Genomic DNA, 13,946 nt, shown 5'->3' with positions numbered 1-13,946 from the left:
TCCAACTCAGCCTCATTTGGTTGGATGACATGTGAAGCATCAGACAGGTATTTTCGCAAGAACAAACATGAAAAACGTCATGTATCCCATATAATGAAGGCAATTAAAAGCGAGTCGATAGGCACGATCTCCTATCTTCTCAAAAATCTCGTACGGCCCAATATATCATGGAGATAGTTTCCCTTTTTTGCCAAATCTGACAACTCCTCTGAAAGGTGAACAACTCTTCTGAAAGGTGAAATTTTCAAAAATAATCAGTCACCAGCCTCAAATACCAACGGTCGTCGGCGGACATTGGCATAATTGGCTTGTCTGTCTTGGGCTGCCTTTATTCTCTTTTGAATTAGCTTCACTTTTTCAATCATATCTCTAGTCATGCCACGTCCGATCTCAGGAACCTCAGAGATATCATCCTAATAAAGAGGGGATCGACACCTCTTTCCGTACAACGCTTCGAAAGGAGCCATCTCAATACTCGTTTGATAGCTATTGTTGTACAAAACTCACCAAGTGGCAATATATCTTGCCAGCTAGTGCTAAAATCAAGCACTGCTGCTCTCAGTATATCTTCCAATGTTTGGATCGTCTGCTCAGACTATCTATCGGTCTATGGATGATATGCAGTACTAACATATAACTTCGTATCCAAAATCTGCTGTAAATTTTGCCAGAAGTGCGATGTAAACCGAGGATCATGGTCTGCTACAATCGACTTGGCACTCTATGCAGTTTGACTACCTCTCTGACATAAATTTCAGTCATCTAGTCATGTCTGTACGTCATCTTGTACGGAATAAAGCATGCGGATTTGGTCAATCTGTCAATCACAACCCAAATCGCATCGCAACCTCTGTAGGAACATGGTAACTGCGTCACAAAATCCATGGAAATGTGATCCCATTTCCATTCAGGAATGGACAAACTCTGTAACAATCCTCCGGGTTTCTTTCTCTCAGCCTTTACCTGTTGGCAATTCAGACATTTGGCTACAAATTTAGCAATATCAGCTTCCATTTGTTTCCACCAAAACTGTCCTTTTCAAATCATTATATATATATTTTCTTGCCACCAGGCTGAATACTGAATCGAATGTTGTGCGCTTCTGATAGTATCTAACGTTTCAACTCCGAAACATTTGGCACAACAATACAATTATTTACATACAGAACATTGTCACGAACCTGGTATTCGGATCAATGTCTTGCTCTAACCCTCGCTATCTAGTTCTGTACATTCTGATCAACTTTCTGAGCTGCTTATATTTCAAAATCAGCTCTGGGTCGGACTGTACAATATAAATTCCCCCACTGTCTACTATCTGATTCGAACACGGATTCAGAATAACATCAATATTCAATTAGATTCAAAACATCACTCATCGGTACTGATCTACTAACTCATAAAACCGCAAATATCTAACATTGATATCCACTAGAGCTCGAAGAAGACGAAGAAACAGAACCAGTCTTCTTGAACTTCTTACCTCTCGGTCGCAAAGTAGGCTGCTTAGCTGACACTGGGGGTGGAGGAGTATACTGTGGACCTCCTATCCTAAGTCCAGCCTCGGCTGCCTTGGCTCGTTCAACTGCCTCTGCGTAGCTGGTAGGCAATCCAGAAACAACATAAGTATATAAAGCAGGATGTAATCCATTTACAAACCTGTTATATTTTGCCCTCGCATTACCAGCTACGTGAGGTGCATACTTCAACAGAGTAGAAAATTTCGAAGCATACTCTGCAACATACATCGTTCCCTGCTGCAGATTATTGAATTCATTCTCCTGAGCAGTATAATAAGATGGAGGGGAATACTGCTCCAAAAACTGGGCCTTGAAGACATCCCAGGTGACTTCAATCCCGGCTTCTTTCAATCCAATCTCAGCGGCTTCCCACCAAGATTTAGCTCGGTCTTTTAACTGATAAAGAACAAGTTTCAGTCTCCGAGCCTTAGAATATTCCACAATATTAAACAAGTGCTCGATATCCTTTAGCCAGGCCTCAGCTGTTTCAGCACTCTCAGTGCCAAAGAACCTCGGTGGTTTTAGATCCTGGAATCGAGCCATCACTACATCCATGGACAATCCTTCAAATTGTCCAACTATCCTCTCAGTACTGCTACTCGCAGTTTCATTTGTGGGATCCATCTACAAATCAAATGATGAATATCACAAATCAATATCAATCTCATAATCTCATCATCTCATATCATCAATCTCATCAGATACTTACTCGAATCAAATCAAGTAGGAGCAAGTAATACAAATAAATCAAACACAAGCGCACAATTCATTTGTGCCTATTCAAGTGTACACAAAACTCAATCGAACATTCCCAGCTATGCTCTGATACCATCTGTTGTGGGGCCCTTAGCTCCTAATCGTTATTACAATGCAATCTGATTAGGGTTAATTAATTACAGCGAAAAACGAGTTTAAATTTTCTTTACAATGAGCCCAAATCATTTTATTTGAATACTAAAAATAGTATTTCATCTCACGTCATAAACATGCCCACACGTAATCAAAACTAATCATATACAAACAACTCATATCCTCGGGACATGCCCCGGTATATAGATACATATACATATATATACTGGGAACAAGATATAAACATAAACATCAGCCCAAGCTGTGGCTCCCTCCAGAAGTACCCTCTCCGGTCTCCTGATATCCTGGAGTACCTGCCATTGTCCACACACAAAGACAACAACAGCCCCCCTTGGGGGTGAGCAAAGCTCCGTATGGAACAACCAATCATATATACCACAAGTATCTAAACAATGATATATGGTATGCAATGCATGTATGTCGTGGAGGTATCAGGTCAAATGCCCATCCACTGAGCACATGTCAGAATCAATCGAATCGCTATCAAATCAATGCTCGAGCTGGCACACCGGCCAATATGGGATACTCGTATGATAGCATCGACAAAGCGCCATCAAATCCCAAATCTCATATCCAATCATATGGGGCCGCAATTGTCTATGCTTTACGGGTCATATAATACCGGCATAGCGATTGTGTTCACAAACCCCGGAATCCAATCCAATCATATCAAGGTATCCAAGGATCATAGCTCAACGTGCATGTCATGTATCAATGTATGCATAAAATGTTGTGTGTTAACAAAACATTTATTTTATACATCGATATCTCAATCTCAATGTCATGTATGCCACATCAATCAACAAATAAGGCATATAGACACATAATCTCATTCCAATCAATCAAATCAATCCGACATATATCATATAATACAGATACCTGTCGTATGTTACCCGATCGCAACATACCTCAATTCTTCGTTTCCAGTTGATGTAGCCTGAAGATATTGATATTACACTTTATCTAAATCAATAACATACTCATTCCAATCAATAACATACTCATTCCAATCAATAACATACTCCAAATCATTAATATGTGTTTCAAATATCATTTGAAACTTCGAAAATCCATATCAAATCCAAATCAGATCATAATTCAATTCCGACTTCAATTATGAGTTTATTGTCGGTTATTCTACTACATATAGGAAATTCAACTTCAAATACATGCTATTCCAGCACTTTGATATTTAGAGCTGCTGGAACTAGAAGAAAATTACCTCAGTCAGAAGCCCTCGACGCGAAGATCACAAATATATAATTTGTTTCGCGTTTAGACAGCGTTTCGAAGTTGATTTGGACGAAAGAAAATGAAGATCTCTCGTTTCTCTCTCTCGATTATCGAATACAAAATGATAAGAAGAAGGAAAGAATTTAATCTTATTATCACCGCTTCGGCGCTCGGGCGGTAGAATTCTCGCGCCCGAGCGCGAGAGGTTCTGTCCCCGAGTCAAATATATACCGCGCTCGAGCGGTCACAAATTACCTGCTCGGACGCGGCATGTTCTGTCCGAGAACACACCATTTTCCACACTGGTGCTCGGACGGTCATTTTCTACCGTCCGGGCGCCACATGTACTGTACCAAATGTTGGTTTTGGTATTATATTGGCGTCCGACCTCTCCAATCGAGCTCTTACAACGTCAATTCATATTCAATATTCATTTCTCAATTTCATTGTCATAATATACATCAAATGTATAATCACATATCAAATTCATGAATTATCGATAATCACACAGGATTTACGATAATACGATACACAGCCCTTACACCTAACCTCTCCTTACCACACATCACATCAAGCCAAGCCAACAGACCACGCACACGTGCATGTTTATTTAAATGAGACCCAGCCTATTAACATCTTCCCTCAGTCCAAAAACTTCTATTGCCCCTAAGAGTTCAATCACATTGTTCAAACTTGGAACTAATAAAGAAATTAAGCTTGGCTTGACTTCCAATGTGAGACAACTTCATATCACATTTCATTAAATATTCCAACAACCTCACACATGAATGAAATTAATGCATGTATGCAGACTCTCTTGAAAATATTTGTGAATTGTTATTGAATCAAGATAGGTAGTTTGAAACTTTGAACCTTCCTTAGTAATATACTATCGGATTTACTAGTTGCTTAATGACGTGATGTCTTGAACTAGTCAACCATTTACGTAAACCCAGCCAACATTATTTACACAACAATAATTCTAACATATTTTGTTCTTATGTTGTGTTCATTTCGGCCATGGACCATATTTTAGATTCATAAGTGTTCTTTTTGAAGCGGTCATTACTTCGAACTTACATAGGCAATCTCCTATCAAGAGTATCATATCATACTCTACCTCTTAAGTATAGAGATCATTAAAAGAAAACTTAACATCACCACAGGTCTTTTCTACTTAAATGCTTGTAGGCATGAGCCGGTGCATATTATAAGTTCTCAAATTAATACTTATAACTTAGTTTTTCATTGGACCAATGTCTTGGGACCTCCAACTCACAAAGTTAGATTACCGCTATAAACATTTTAATTTGTTGGTTTTAAGCTCATTCCTCTTATTAATTTGTACATTTGAGCTGGATTTATTCTTTTAATAAATGGATGCGTCAAATTTTCCTTTGACTTTCACATATTCATCATAAATAACATCATTTTAGATTAATTGTCTTATTGTATTATGTCTTCGTCGAATATGTTGAAACTTACCATTCTACATACTACTCTGTGTACTTCCTATTGATGATAGATTATCACAGTGAATAATAATCGAATGCACTGGTTTATTCCAACAAGGAATGCCTTTTAAGAAATTTCTTAGCCTACTCGGCTTCTTCTACAGCTTTATCCAAAGTAATGACTCGGATTCCATCTTGGATCGAGCCAACTATACATATTTACCTAGAAGATTTTCACAACACCGCACCTATACCTATCGTGAACACATATCCGCTAGTGAACTTAAGAGTCTTGTGTTAAATATCCAATTTACGTCACACTATTCTTCCAAAAATACTGGATATTTTGTATATATCAATCCATAATTCAGTTTGTATTTAAATATCAGAGCACTCTCGTTAAGGCTTTTAAATGAATCATACTTGGATTACTTGTGAACATACATAAACTTGTTTAATGTATATGCAATGTGTCGACTGGTTCAGTTAGTTAAGTACATTATACTATCTATTATCCTATCATATTCCAGTAGTGAAATAGGTTCTCCTTGATTTTTGGCCAAATGAACGTCTAAATCTATAGATTTTCTAGCTAAAGGAGTGTTTATAACATTAAATCTTTCAAGAACATTTTCAATATAATGAGTTTGTGATCATACAATTCCATCAGATGTTATGAAAATTTTAATCCCTAATATAATATTACATAACCCCAAATCTTTCATGCCAAAATTTTTTTTCAACATTTTCTTAGTATTCACGATCAACTCATGATTATTTACTATAATTAACATTTCATCTACATAAAGACATACGATTACAAAGGCATTTGTAGTACCTTTAATGCAGACGCACTTGTCACATTTGTTGATTTTAAAACCATTTGACATCATATAGTGTCAAAATTTTCTAGTAATTGCTCAAGTTCTTATTCGAGTCTATAAAATGGCTTGAAAAGTTCACACCTTTTTCTCTTGTCTGAGTATGACAAACCCCTCGAATTGTTTCATATATATTTCCTCTTCCAATTCTCCATTCAAGAAAGTTGTTTTTACATCCATTTGATGAATCTCAAGGTTATACAACGCAATGTGATGACTATGAAACATTAATAAATGTAATCCTAATAACTTGAGAATACGTGTCAAAGAAATCATATATTTCTTTTTGTTTAAACATTTATCTACCAATCGGGCTTTGTATTTATCTACAGATCGATCTTCTTTGTATTTTCTTTTAAGAATCCACTTGCATCCTAAAAGTTTACAACCCTAGAGGGAGATCAATCAACTCCCAAATATAATTAGGTCTGATGTAATCTATTTCATTTTTTATTGTTTTTTTTTCAAGAAAGAGGCTTCTGGATTGGATAAGTCTTCTTAAATAGTTCTTAGTTCATTATGTAACATATACATTAGAAATCAGGACCAAATGACTTATCAACTCTGACTAGTCTTACTACGCGTTGTTTCCTCTTTACTTTGAGTGGAAACAATTGTAGGTTCATGAGATCTTTTATTTGAACTTATTTCTTTCTTTTCTTTACAAGGAAAACTATTCTCAAATAATACATCATTCCTTGATTCAATGATTGTCCCTTCGTTTATATCAAAAAATGTTGACTTGTACATTAAGAAGCGATTTGCACTACTATTATATGCATAACTAATAAAAATACGGTCAACTGTTTTAAGACCAATTTTAATTAGTGACGTATCTTATTAAGATTGTGATTTACAAATAAAATCGCTTTTCCTCACAGGTTTTGAGGTAAGCCATAATTTATTAACAACATGTACTTCATTTCATTAAGAGTACGATATTTTGTGTTCTGCAACTCCATTGAATTGAGGTGACTATGAGACTGTATTTTTAGGAATTATGCCAAAATTTGAGTAAAATTCTTCAAATGGAGTGATGTACTCTACAGCTCGATCACTTCGAATCAATATGACTTTTGAACTAAGTTGATTCTCGACCTCATTCTTATACTATTCGAAAACTTCTAAGACTTATCTTTGCTTTCAATAAATATACATAACATAACCTTGTACAGTCATCAATAAACGTTGTGAAGTACGTTTTCCCACCTCCAGTTTGCACAATTTTTAAATTGCATACATCAGTCTGGATTAACTCAAGTGGCATAGTACTTCTTGTCACATAATGGAACGGAGCTTTCGCCATCTTTACTTCAACATAGATATCATAATTATCTTATGGATTTCTTTTAAATGTATGTATTATTTTTATATTTGCAAGTTTTTGTAAGATGTTGAAGTTAACAAGTATTAATATTTCATGTCATAAATTAGGACTTTCAATCAAGTAAGCAGAATTAATAATTTTATTCTTCACTTCTTGACGGATTACATTCATTATATTCATCTTAAAGAGACCACTATCTCAGTACCATTTGCCTATAAATACGTTATTTTTGGTTAGAACAAACTTGGCTTATTCAAACACAAGCCTAAATTCGACTTTACTCGATAGGAATCCAGATACTAAATTCTGTCGAATTTCTGGCACATGCAATACATTCTTGTGCCTTATTTCTTTGCCAAAGTCATCTTTAGCACCACTTTTCCAAGTTCTACGACATCGGAAGTGTAGAGTTTCCCGTAAATAGTTTCCTTTCACTGATGGAATTGTAGGATGAAACCGCGAGAAATTTTACCCATATCTTACCATTTCTTCGGAATTATCCACTCATAGCACGATGGAATTGTCCGATTATAGCCCGACGCGGCCTGAATTTGGCTAGTGGAGCCCGTATCTATCCACCATTCTCTTGGATTATCCATCAAGTTGGTTTCAAACACAATAACAGATAGATCAAGTTCCAAAAAGTCTTATCAGTACATAATTTTCTTCGACGATGTTGGATTGACTTTGTTTTTGTTTCTTATTTTCTCTCTTTGAAATACGACAATCCTTGGCCGTGTAGTTTGGTTTGCCACAATTGTAGCAATCTCCTTTGAATTTCTTGGTCTTCCCTGGTCTCTTATCATTGTAGGGGCACTTTCTCTTGTGACTAATGCTTAATTCCACTAGATTGACTTTGGATTCGGCCTCTACTACCTTTGTTGTTTTGGTTGTCTTCCTCAATTCGAAGTCTCACGATCAGGTCCTTGATTTTTAACTCCTTGCACTTGTTTTTCAGATAGTTCTTGAAGTCTTTCCACATATACGACAATTTTTCACTGATTGTTGCGACTTAAAAATGTTCATTCACTTCCATTCCTTCATCCAGTAAGTCATGAAGAGTGATGTGAATTTCTTACACCTAACTCATTATTGTTTTGGTGTCAACCATCTTGAAGTCCAAAAAATTTCCAACGAACTTTTAAATTACCGCGTCCTCTGTCTTGTATTTATTTTCCAAAAAGTCCCACAATTCCTTGGTAGTCTTGACAGAACAATAGACGATGTATTGTGTCATTGAGTCCATTCGGTATATAATTGATGAGGAAATCACTGTAGTTCCAAGCATCAACAGCAGTTTTTCGTTGGGTGTCAATCTCGTCTTATGTGACAACATGGGGATCCTCCTTCATGAATCAAGACAAGCTTAGTGTTGTGAGATAGAAGAGAATTTTATGCTGCCAACGCTTGAAGTGAGCACCAAAAAATTTGGACGTCTTTTCACCGTGAGCGTGTGAGCGAGAGTAGTAGCCAATCGAGTGAATGACACGGTCGACATATCCAGAATGTATACAAATTTCATCTTGCAATTGTTATTTGTCCTGATTTATGATTCTGGAACAAGACCACAATACAATACTGTAAAGTTGAGTCAAAAATGAATCATTTATCCGCAAAACGAAATTGTCTGTATAACAGTGTTTTACGATGATAACAATCATCCATATGATACAATGACTTGAAATCGAGAAAGTGCAGCACAACAATTTCTCAATATCAACGAATGATAATATGTAGAAGCTTTAGGTATATGTACGAACGAAAAAAAATGCAGCAAAATTAGCAAGTGCAGATTAATGCAGATAGCTATCATTTGTAGCGCATTCATTGGTTGCGGAAAAAGAACACAACTTCTGGATCAAAACGTAACCTTCTGTGATAGCCAGGGGACACAATGTTTGGTCCGAATGCAGACTGGTCCGAACGCAACCTTTTGTGATAAACCAAGGGACGCAAAGTTTGTTCGAATGTGTGCAAATTCCAGATAATTTTCGAAAAATAATAAATAATATTAAATATTATTTTTCAAATAAATTTTGTCCAAAAAAATAATACGGTCAAGAGACTTCACCACATCGAGCCGGGACAACAGGCCATGCGCGCTCTCGTGTGTGTTTATTTCACCGAAACCCGGTCTATTAGCGTCTTCCTTTCTAAAAAATCCTGGTGTCACTAAGGACCAAATAACATAGTTCAAACTTAGAACTATTGAACAAGAAAAGATTTAGTTTGGTTTCCGATATCAGACAATTTCATACCCCATTTTCCTCAATATTCCAACAAAAACTAGTTATGATTTGTCTGAAAAATATTTCTATCATAATTTTCATTAACGGGTATGCAATAAGAAATTGGAAGCTTTTCACAAATCTTGGTATATGATGTACCACATGAAACCACCCACTTGACTAACTTCGTCACAAACAAAGTAGCATATGAAGAATGGTTGCACGTAAAAAATATATTTAAATTGAAAGAAAATTACACTAAATTCAAGCATTAACTGCTACACATATCAACCAGATATACTTGTTATATCGTTTTTGACAAAGATTTCTTAATTAATTTGGCCCTCTGATATAACAAGTTAGGAAATAAACTTGCTGCAATAAAATAATTACCGGGAACTGATGATTTTTTCAACATACAACACACGCCAATTCTTGAGATGGGAATCCACAGCCTCTTCGATTTCCCTTCGTTTCCTGTCCTTCTCCTCTATACCCCTCTTCAAATCACTCGTCAATTCCTCCTTCTGTTGTTTATAATTATTTTTTTAGGAAAAAAAGGGATATTGAAAAAATAAATATATATTATACTGTCATTTATGAATAAATTTAGAAAGAGTTTGTAATTTCAAAAAAAAATGTTATTATGGACAGATTAAACATACGGGTATAGTCTCGGAAACGGGTAGTTTTAAACCATGCACCGCGGCCCTGGTTGGTGGTTTGCCGACCATGCTTCGCCGCAGCTCCCGTCGAAAGTACTCGGGAAGTACTTCCACTTGATTTTTCCCCAGAATTCCAGCGAGTCTTCCGTTCATTTTCAGACAATTTCTGTTAGTCAAGAATTCGAATTACCTTTTGGTTTCTAAGTTGCACGATTTATCAAGGTTTTACGAGGGCCACTGGAATGTTGGAGAAGCAGCTGCGTGGCCTTTCCAACAAGTAACGTGGCGTCTTCTCAACGGGGGCTGATCCCACTTTTTCATAAATCAGTCTATTCTCTTCTATATATTATTAAATAATTCAATCGAGTTTTAAATAATTTAATTACGAGCATTCTTCAATCTTCATAACTAAATTGAATCGAATTGATTATGAAAAAAATTAAGCTTTGAATTCGATTCAAAATAAATATATTTGAATTTGAAAGTCGAAAATTAAATATTTTTTATTTGAATTTAGTTCGAAACAAACATTATCTTTAATAAAAAATAATTTTGATAAAATAATCATTCTTAGTACAAACACATATAAAATTCAAATCCCTGAAATGGGTGAACGAAAAAATAAAATTAAATAAAATAGAGTGCAAAAATTTAATATTATGCATCATATATTAACTAATGACTTAATTTTCTAGGTTATATCTCGTAATAAATTTGTTTTGGTTTGCTTTAGATATTTTTTTTAAATGTAAAATATTAAATGGAAATAAAAAATAAGAATTTATTAGTTTTGAAAATAAATAATAATAATTTTTTTATCAGTCCCTTCCTACTTTTATTTTATATCATTCAAAGGTTTAATTATATACGTAGTAAACATCTAAAAAATAGTTCCGATAATAAATTTAACTCAAATAGAAAAATAAGTCATCTTAAAAATATTATTGGTGTAAAAATATTGTTAGGAAAATAAAAATCATAATTATTTAAATTTTTCACCAATTTAATATATACAGCTAGAATTATTTTTTTCTGAAAAATCCTAATTTTTAAATTTAACCAAATAAAATATCAAGCAAATTACAAAAATCAATATTAAAAATTGTGTATCAATCGAATAAAATAATTTGGGTTCGAGTTCGGCTTAAATTCAATAATTTCTAATACGAATCAAATATTTTTCAATCTGACTCGATTCGTTTACACCCTTAACTTTAATTAATGGACATCCTTGTTCATCTAAGATTTAACTCAAATTTTACAAAAAATAAAAATAAAAAAATTAGAGTTGTAAATCATTGCACTGAGATCGGAAATGAGTTTAAGAGTGTGAATAAACACTTCAGAATATTTTGAGATTAAAAAGAGCCACACAACATTGAGAAATTATATTGAATTTGGTTCTAAATTGAGTGGAAGAAATTCAACACAGTCCTCTAAAAACCGTTTAAATATTTTATAAATTATTTGAAAATAATGCAAATTGAATGCATAAAACAGTTCCGTAGAATCATTATATCAAATAATTTATATGCAATATTTTGGTATTTGAAATAACATATAAAATGTTACAAAAATGCCTATCAAAACAACAACAATAAATAAATGTGATTGAGTAAAGATATATAAATTTGTTTATAAATGTTCGAATATTAACAACCTCTATGTCACCTCTTCTTCCACTAAAGAAGATATCTACTAGACGATATTGATTAATATAACTCTTTATATAAACTCACTTGGACTTAGGACTTATCAATTTTCCTAATCAAAACTCCTAGAACACTTTATATGTAGGTCACAACCTCACAATCTGCATAATATTTAATGTATCATATACCAAGAATACAAACACAATATTTAATTTCTTTGTGTAAACGCCATCACTCATCTATTATGTGAAATACATTTCTTTTGTGTGAGTGAGCTCTCTTCAAATTTTGTATTCTTCAATACTTGAACATGACAGAGTGTTCTACAAACTTGATTTGATGTAAAAGTTTTATCTTAGAACATTTCTCTTTTTGTTCCTCACATCTCACTTTGTTTGGTCTGCTCTCATTCTAGATTTTTGTCTTATATATTCTTCACCTGCTTTTAATCTCAATCAAAATCTCATGTTTCGATTTTCTAAAATGTTATATTTATTACCTCCAAGAATGATATGAACATCATAAACAAGAATAAGATGTTTGGAAATGTTCTGCACGGTTTCTGACATTTAAACGGTCATATTCACGTTGTTGGACACTTTATGATATCGAGCTGGTTCTATCGTGGATGCGGCTGGAGATGTCTAGCTAGAATAAGTCTAGCTATACTAAATCGAGCTGGTATCTTATCTTGATTATAACTCTTGATTCGTTGATTTTTGGGTAAAGTGATTAACGTAAAATTATAATCCTTTTTCTTAGCTTTCCATAGAATCAAAAATCATTCGATTTGGAAGTTTTTATGATAAATATATGCTCGAAACACTAGACTATATGCAAGTTGGAATTTGTTCTTCATTCAATGCAGAATCAGTGGAAAACCAACAACTTCATCACGGTTTTTCACCATTTAAATTCAAATATGGGCGTCTACTTTGGAAGATGATTTGTACATCATTATGTTATATTTGTACACATACTAAATCATTTCTTGTAAATAATCGACCTGAGAGATATGAACAAAATATTATAACTTTAATTAATCGACATCCTTGTTTATCTAATATATTTCTCCCATTTTTAGATAACAAAAAAGACTGTTTTTTTTAAAACACATTAAGCAAAAAATTTTTTTCTCTTCGAGATTAAAATTAAATATCTCTCTTAAAATTATAATTAGCTATCCCATGTAATTTTGAAAGCTTGAAAATTGACAAAAATAGAAAGATAACTAAAATAATGCACAATAATAACATAAATATTAAATTTTCAACTCAATCTAAATATATGATATCTATGAAATATTCAACAGATAGATACATAAATGAGTAATTAAGTTTTAATAAGAATAGATAATTTAAATCCAAAATTTTCAAGCGATACAAAATAAAGATAAATTTGCCAACTCAAATATTCATTAAACATTGAAAAGATTCTATTATTAGTCACTATGCACAATCACAAATGTAAAGGAATTACAAAGCATGCCAACACAAAAAGAAACGCTTGGCCAAAAGCTATAACTGTTAGCTAAGATGCAATTTTATTTTCTTATACTCGTGGCATCGTAGAACGCACCTATATGATTGCTAGTTGGGCTGTCAGGCTAATGAGTCCAGAGAGACGCATGTCTATGTGTTGGTACTGTCTCATATCATTTAAAGATCAATCTTACTCTTTGCCTATCATCAGTCCTATCCCAGAAGATATTAATACCCATTAAGATCTGACGTCACTTTTTATTACCTAACTAGCCAACCAGATCAAATGACGCAATGTCAGCAGCTTGACACACTAGAACTTCCCAATATTACTCTTATTCATGCATGTTTAACCCACCATTTTTCCTTCAAGAAGTATAGGAATATGCTTCTTAGAAGATCAAAATCGAGTAGAAGAAACTTAACATAACCTTTTAAAAATCATTAAACTTTTTTTATTTATTTGAAAATAATGCAAGTTGAACGTATAAAACAATTTGGTTGAAGTATTTTATCAAACACTAAAAGAACATATAAAATTCATCAACAATGCTTATCAAAACAACAATAATAAATAATTACAATAAAGTAAGATGGACAAATTTGTTTATAGATATTCAGATATTTAAAACTCC

At 33.8% G+C, this 13,946-nt stretch overlaps 1 long non-coding RNA gene across 1 annotated transcript; it reads right to left on the bottom strand.

Annotated features, from left to right (window-relative positions):
- Positions 1-6,080: 6,080 nt before the first annotated feature.
- Positions 6,081-10,476, bottom strand: LOC142530288 (uncharacterized). The gene is made up of 3 exons (XR_012816113.1): positions 10,179-10,476; positions 8,372-10,040; positions 6,081-6,175 (listed from the first exon to the last, which is right to left on the bottom strand). It is a non-coding gene; the product is annotated as an uncharacterized LOC142530288 (long non-coding RNA).
- Between the last annotated feature and the right edge of the window lie 3,470 nt (positions 10,477-13,946).

The sequence above is a fragment of the Primulina tabacum genome, chromosome 17 (assembly GCF_025594145.1).
Source record: "Primulina tabacum isolate GXHZ01 chromosome 17, ASM2559414v2, whole genome shotgun sequence".
Lineage (NCBI taxonomy): Eukaryota > Viridiplantae > Streptophyta > Magnoliopsida > Lamiales > Gesneriaceae > Primulina > Primulina tabacum.
This window is presented reverse-complemented; position numbering and strand designations above follow the sequence as displayed.